The sequence below is a fragment of the Panicum virgatum genome, chromosome 7N (assembly GCF_016808335.1).
Source record: "Panicum virgatum strain AP13 chromosome 7N, P.virgatum_v5, whole genome shotgun sequence".
In the NCBI taxonomy this organism is placed as follows: Eukaryota; Viridiplantae; Streptophyta; class Magnoliopsida; order Poales; family Poaceae; genus Panicum; species Panicum virgatum.
The window spans coordinates 777,158-784,775 of record NC_053151.1 but is presented as its reverse complement, the minus strand read 5'-3'; the positions used below and the strand labels follow the sequence as shown (position 1 = coordinate 784,775).

The following is a 7,618-nucleotide window of genomic DNA, read 5'->3' as shown; positions in this document are numbered from 1 at the left end:
TGTGCCCTCTTATCTATTCCATACAAAGATGCAAACTAAGTTTATTTCTGGTGTCATGGTACGCATGTGGTCATTTCTCATAATATAATAGCACAGAGTCACTGTCAATCTTTTGCTCATTGTATATGCGAACTATTTATATCATACCATACAAAAGAAGGTGCATGACCATTTGATTAGTAAAACAAGTGGCTGATTAGTAAACAATAGTGGTTGAGTACATTGAATAATTCTGAATATACTCTTCTTACTTTATTACTGTTTTAGAGTGTCAAATAAAAGCACCATCAAACTCGTTTTAAGGTTGAGCAGCGGACGGTCTGCACAGCTTTGACAAAGAGGCACTTAAGTCACCACGATAACAGGAGACCAACCCACCACATAATTTTAATTTTACATTATCCTACAACCTCAATAACAGTTACACAATACAAACCAAATACAAACCAAATAACTAATACCAAATAGAGGTCCAAACAACACAACAACATAAAACAACATAGACATCAATTCAACTAATCATTACATAATACTAATACGATGTCCAAACACAAGTCAACATAAAACAACATAGACATCAATTCAACTAATCATTACATTAATCCTTAAAATATTATTTTGATTGATGACATGATTTAGATCGAGGTTCAAAAGTCGAACAGCATCCCGACATCTGGCTACTGCAGTAATCATTATTATTAATCCTCTATACGAATGTGTGTGTCAAATATAAATTATGCATTTTCAACTGTCATATACGCCGAATTAGACACAGACATGCCAAAAATTTTCATTTTCCACACATGAAATAACATTTTCTGGTCACAACGAACATTTGCTGGTTTTTTCTTCGATTTCCCGCCAATAATCTTGCGGTTTTCGCTGAGAAAAACAGGATCCCGCCCGGCTCAAATTTGAATCCCCTTTCCGTTCGAAAAATTCGAAAAAGGGTAAACCGGCCATTTTCCCGTTCTCAGTCACTAGCGGGAAATTGATTCCCGGTGAGAAACTGACGTGTCCCGCATGGAGGTGGAGCGGGCAGTGAGGTTCTTGGTAAAACTCAGCACCACCACTTTAAATATAAAACCGGTTGTGATAGCACAAAAGTTTCGCAAACCAAACCGGTCGTATGCCTCTCTAATCATCGGCTGGGCTCCAGCTAGATTAGTCTTTCGACGAACCATGTATCCCTTCGAGGCTTTGCCCGCTTTCAGACTATGTCCAACGGCGTTCTCTAAATTGCATTCCCTAAAGAGGAATATTCTTCTCCCCAAAACCAATTTTATCCTCTAAACAAACATCTTCTCCAACAACATTTCCCATACCACACACCCCTCACATATTTTGGGGTGTTCCCCACATTTGGGGTATTCTGACGTGTTCCCTTAATATAGAGGCTCTTGTAGGAACACCGTTGGAGCAGATCGGTTCCCTAAAATGCTTTAGGGTCTCTTTTAGGATATGCCGTTGGACATAGTATCATGTTCCCATGCACTGTTAGCTCCCGAGGGACGCGCCCCGACAATGGCGTGTTCTGTCACGCCCGCCTCGTTGAGCGCGCCTCAACCAGTTAGGTCGAAGATTCTGCATGTGAAAAAGAAGTAAAGATTATGCATGTGACATGTGAAAAAGAAGTAAAGATTCTACGTGTGAAAAAGAAGTAAGAGCGTGTTTAGTTCCCAAACCAAAAATTTTTGATTGTCAAATCAACAGTTTGACCAGATGTCGGGAGGACTTTTCGGACACTAATTAAAAAACTAATTTCAGGACTCACCTGGAAACCGCGAGACGAATCTTTTGAGGCCTTTGACCGCATCATTAGCACAATTGGGTTACTGTAGCACTTATGGCTAATCATGCACTAATTAGGCTCAAAAGATTCATCTCGTCGTGTACATCCAAACTGTGCAATTAGTTTTATTGTTTAACTACATTTAGTACCCCATACACATGTCCAAAGAGAGTTGGCACAAATTTCGAGGTGAAAATTTTTGGGAAGCCCTAAAGATTCGGCATGTGACAGGACTCGTCGCAGCAGCAGCGTGTGCCTAGGACGCTGCGTTAGTCCACGACCAGGCGCGACGCCCCTCTTTTAAAATCTGAATGCTGAATGCTGCTTGTATAGATGTGCACCCTTCACTGTTATGCATGCCTCGATCTCCAGTCTCCAGTTGTGCTCCCTGTCCAGCGCAGAGGGCCTCACGGGTCACGCCTGCAGTGGACGCCCGCACATGTCTCGCATGCCGTTGCCCATATAGCGTGGCCTGCTACGAGTAGTCACGGCAATCAACGGACACAGCAGGTACGCGAGCCGTCTCAAGATCCGTGGGTCAGGTCAGAGCGGCCGTCGAGTAGTTATCGGCGCACCCGAGCTCGAGAACTGGTCACTACCCGCCGCTACTGGTTCCTCCAAACAGATTCGTCCCATAAGGTGGTTGAATAATCGTACTGCAAGCTTTTGAAAAATTTGTCCGTCGAATACGAGTCCCTGCAGGTGCAGACGGTCGTCCAATGCAAGCGCTCCTTCAACGCGTTCAAAGATACATGCGCGGATGCGCGGAGGCAGACGCCACCCGTGGCCCACCTCCTAGCGACCTCTGCGTGCTTGGATGCAAAAAAAAAACTCGGGGGACGGCGGCCGGCCATCGGCGGCGGCGACGGTGCGTGACTAGGGGGTGTTTGGATTAGGGTAAAAATTTTGAGTAGAATTACTCAAGAATAAGCATGTAGCATTACATTATAGCTGCTTCGTTAGCATGGAATATGATATAGATTATCTTGAACTCCACAACCAGATTTATTACGACGAAGCTGGTTTGGGTTTTTTAATGTCATGTTGTTGGTCTTACTGGGTGTAATGCGGCCCATTGTTATCATGGCATAAGGATCCTATTCAGCTTGTGTTTGGAGCGGGGAGTTATTGCAGGCCTTCGGCAATATCTATTACTCACATAGGTGTGCAACACTAGCAAAAATAAAGGACTTAGATGGTCACTAGGACTTAGCTGTCCTAGAATTAGTTTGCAAACTTTCAGTTTCCATAATTTCTACAGTTTGAGAATTATTTCTTTAGCTAAGATTGTAAGGTATTATCTATACTTAAACAGCAAGCAATTGCCATCAGACTCTACTCTTACCTCTCTTCTCTCAAGCAGGAGCACCTACTGCAGCCCAGACTGGCGCATCGTCGTCTCGACACCTACCCATCACAGCTCCCTCGAAGCCACCTCGTCGCCCAGGCACCCGTCTCTTCCAAGCAGCCTACAACAGGCCAGGGGTAACTTGTTTTAAATTTGCTTTTAAAATTTCAAGGTGATAGAAGGGACTCTATTGTGACTGATACCTACAAAGCAGGCCAGCGACCCGGACCAAATGTGAAGATCCTAGTATCCATCTGGGCTGTGCTGCAAGCAGCAACGCAGGAAGTAGCGCAACACATTAAAAGAGCAGACAAAAATGTGAACCTCAAGGGAGCGTAAACTGGTAGTCTTGCTTCTCCATATCTTTCCACGAGTAGCATTAGGGGTGAATAACGAGCCATCTCAACTAAGTGGCATCTCCATTTGGGGACAATCACACAGCGGCAATGGAACTGTAGGAGAGGACCATTGAATTGTATATTTTATTGATCCCTGTATTTCTACCATTATGTTTTTCGGTACACTCAACAGATCTTTACATGTTTGCTTGTAGAAAGTCTGTCTGAATTTCATGATGTACCTTAGTAATTTTAACTGATGAGATATCCTGTTGCTAGAAATATTGATCATTAACTTAATAAACCTTAAATGTTCAAATGTTCGTCAATTTGTCATCTAATGTTCAATTGTCCAAATATTGATCATTAACTGAACAATTTGCATGCCATGTAATCAGATGCCTGCTTGTACAATTTGTCATCGCTATTTTTCTTGACCGGACCCACGCGCACAGCCTGGGCACCAGCGCGCAGCACGCCACGGCTAGAGGATGCATTTAGTGTGAGGTCGGCACGCAATGGGACGTGCCGTCATTAACCCACCACGTTGAGACCACGATGTGATCTGTCACGCCCACCACAGGCCCAGTCAATTCAAGTCGAACAAGTGAAAAAGAACTAAAGAAGTCAAGTGTGATCACCAAAACTGCATGCACCCTCTCATTTCTCGGTCTAGTGCCAATTAAGACAGAGCATGGACTTGCTGACTGTTCATGGTACTTCTTTATGCGAAGAAAGTATTGATGTGTCTCCGTGCCAGCTTGCTGTGTTTGTCGATTGGTGGCTTGCTTTTACTGTCCTGGTAGCAGGCAACTGAATGCAGCCTCCGACTGCTGTCGAGGACGGCAACACCTCTCCTCCATATGGCATGTCAACAGTCAACTCTCGCGCATGCATTTATTCATTCCCCGTCCTCCACTTTTTTATGATGTGAAGACGGAGACCCTACGAAATTAAAGTTTGCTGCTGCAGCTGCAGGCAGGGGGAAGCAGCGAAGTGCCGGTCTGGCCAGTCAAAGGCTGTGTTTGGGCCCGTTTAGTTCTAAAAATTTTCAACTTCCCTTTAAACACATGTATGAAGCACTAAATATAATTAAATAACAAAACTAATTACACAGTTTGGATGTACATGACGAGACGAATCTTTTAAGCCTAATTAGTGTATGATTAGCCATAAGTGCTACAGTAACCAACATGTGCTAATGATGCGGTCAAAGGCCTCAAAAGATTCGTCTCGCGGTTTCCAAGTGAGTTCTGAAATTAGTTTTTTAATTAGTGTCCGAAAAATCCTCCCGACATCTGGTCAAAGGGATGATGTGACAACCAAAAATTTTTGGTTTTGCAACTAAACGCGCCCTTGGTTACTTTGCAAATTTTTTGCGCACGTTTTTCGAGAAGAGAATCTCGTATGCATGGAGTACTAAATGAAGTCTATTTGCAAAACTTTTTCAGGGATGAGTGTAACTTTTCGAGACGAATCTAATGACGGTAATTAATTGATGATTTACTACAGTGATGCTACAGTAACCATCATCTAATCGCGCGGTCAAAGGTCTCATTAGATTCGTCTCGCGATTTACACGGGGGGTTGTGGAGATGGTTTTGTAATTAGACTTCATTTGATACTCCAAATTAGTGGTCAAAATTACTACAGTAATTCTATGGAAAGTAACCAAACATGGTCAAAAGATGGATGCAGCTCCTTTCCTGCAGCAGCTGAGTGGCGCGCACCCTATTGAACAAGAGGAAGAGAGCAGGCAAGACCAGGGCCTCTGCCAGCGGACTTTTTACAAATTAGACAAACAATACCATATTAGAATGATAAATCAACGCTAAAAACATCTCTCAAGTTAAGCAAGCTTACAACACGATACAGTTGGAATGATAAATCAACGCTAAGAACATCTCTCAAGCTAAATCAACGCTAAGAACATCTCTCAAGTTAAATCATCGCTAAGAACATCTCTCAAGTTAAGCAAGCTTACAACACGATATAGTTGTTTTTTCATGTTACAAGCTAAGCACAACGGCCTCATAAAATTTATGATTGTTCACAGGGGCACCTGTTTACCCCTCTCCCCCCGGCTAGATATTGGAATCTCTCAAGTTAAGCAAGCTTACAACATGATATAGTTGTGTTTTCATGTTACAAGCTAAGTACAACGGCCTCATAAGATTTATGATTGTTCACAGGGGGCGAACGCGCTAAGCCGTAAGGACATCATCGCTAGATTATGTCTGGGGTATCAGACATCATATAGGAGCACCATATGAGCTTGCTACTAGACACTATTGTGCCAACACGCTAAGCCACAAGGGTATGGTAGCTAGATCAGATCTATGGTCTCAGACATCCAGACTCCAGGGGTTTTGTGTAAGTTCTCTAAGACCCAGTGAATACTGCATAAGTACCGTGAATTTGATGATTTATATTGGATCCTGGTTTTAGAAATGAATATTTTTCCCAGGTAGCTATGTATAAGAGAGCGTACAGAAACATCTACACTAATTGGGGATCTCAGGGATTTGCTACAATTTATCAGCTAATTTTCAACTTAAAGAAAAAGAATAATAAACCAGAATAGTCTTTCGGGCCTCAGGCTGAGCTTCCCTCTACAGGAACGAGTCGACCCCACGAAAAATGAGCGGCTGATTCCAGGAAAGAACGAGCAGACCGACCGACCCCTACGGAAATAGCCGATCAGCTATAGGAAGAGAGAGGGCCCACCTTCACGCCCGCCCCCCACACACACCCGTTCGTTCCCACTGACCAACACGTCACCGCGTCCTGCCCTCCTGGTGTCACCTCCAGTCAAATCAAAAGCACAGTTCTCCACCGCCATGCGTGGTCAACCACTGGCCATTGGCCACTGCCGCATGCCCTGACCCGTCCCGTCGCGCATCGGATGCTCGCCGTTGTACCGCCAAAGAACGCACGGCGGGCGTCGAAGACATCAAGGGGAACACTGATAATGTTTTACTTTGGGTCATGTCCAGCTTGCCGATTATGCCTCTCGCAATGTTGATATCTTAATAGCACACGATTTCCGGCGATAGATATATCGGCTCTCGCATCGATGAAGAACATAATAAAATGCGATACCTAGTATGAATTGCAGAATCCCGTGAACCATCAAGTTTTTGAACACAAATTGTGTCTGAGGCCTTTTGGCTGAGGGCACACCTGTCTGGGCGTTACGCCAAAGACACTCCTAACCCATACTTAAGTACGGACGTGGTGTTTCACTCCCCGTGTCTCGTGGCGTGGTGGGTTGAAGTTGGGGCTGCTGGCATACTAACACTACGCTCAAATTCTACATCTAAACTGACACTCCAGCCGACTTTCACTTGTGTTTGTGGTAGATATAGATACCACTAATATATATATATATATATTATTTGAAAATTAAAAAAATAATCGTGCCGTGTCGGGGCCAACAACATTGAGCGGGCAGATAGTTATTTGGTTGATGATGACTTTCACTTGTCTAATTGGAACGGTAAGTTTTAAAATATTTTCTTATTTGTTTTCTACAGCGTGTAAATCATGTAGAGGATCCTATTGGTATGAGTAGCCATCTTGTTTGCTCGTACACTTTGTCTCCATTTCATCTTTGATCATCGATATGTGATTATGTTAGAGCACTTCTATTTCATCTTTGATCAATAATTTATTTATTGCATGTAAAATTATGTTTGAGCAGATATAGTTATCTCGATCGTTGATGTGTACATTTATAAGAAAATAAAGTTTTTTCCATAGCAACGCATTGGCATACACCTAGTTAAATATAGGCGAAAAAAATCAATTTTCACATATTGCCGGTAAATTGCGAGTTGAATCTTTTGAGTCTGTCCGCGATTAGACAATAAATTGCTACAGTAACATGTACTAATAACGGATTAATTAGCTTTTATAAATTCATCTCGTAGTCTACAGACGAGTTCTGTAATTAGTTTTATGATTAGTCTATGTTTAATATTTTAAATGTGAAAAGATTCCATTTGAAAATTGAGCAATAATTGTTGGCATTTTTACCTTTTCCGAAAAGATTGGCTTTTTTTACTGGGTAGAGTAATCCAGTATCAGGGAGTAATATAGTACTGCAAACCAATATATAGTGTAAAATTATAAAAATAC

The 7,618-nt window shown here is 42.7% G+C and overlaps 1 long non-coding RNA gene and 1 other non-coding gene across 2 annotated transcripts; both read left to right on the top strand.

Annotated features, from left to right (window-relative positions):
• The first annotated feature begins 2,929 nt into the window (after positions 1 to 2,929).
• LOC120681750 lies at positions 2,930 to 3,807 on the top strand. The gene is made up of 2 exons (XR_005678055.1): positions 2,930 to 3,277; positions 3,355 to 3,807. It is a non-coding gene; the product is annotated as an uncharacterized LOC120681750 (long non-coding RNA).
• A 2,712-nt stretch (positions 3,808 to 6,519) lies between these two features.
• LOC120684080 lies at positions 6,520 to 6,675 on the top strand. Its single transcript, XR_005679066.1, has one exon. It is a non-coding gene; the product is annotated as a 5.8S ribosomal RNA (ribosomal RNA).
• The last annotated feature ends 943 nt before the right edge of the window (positions 6,676 to 7,618 follow it).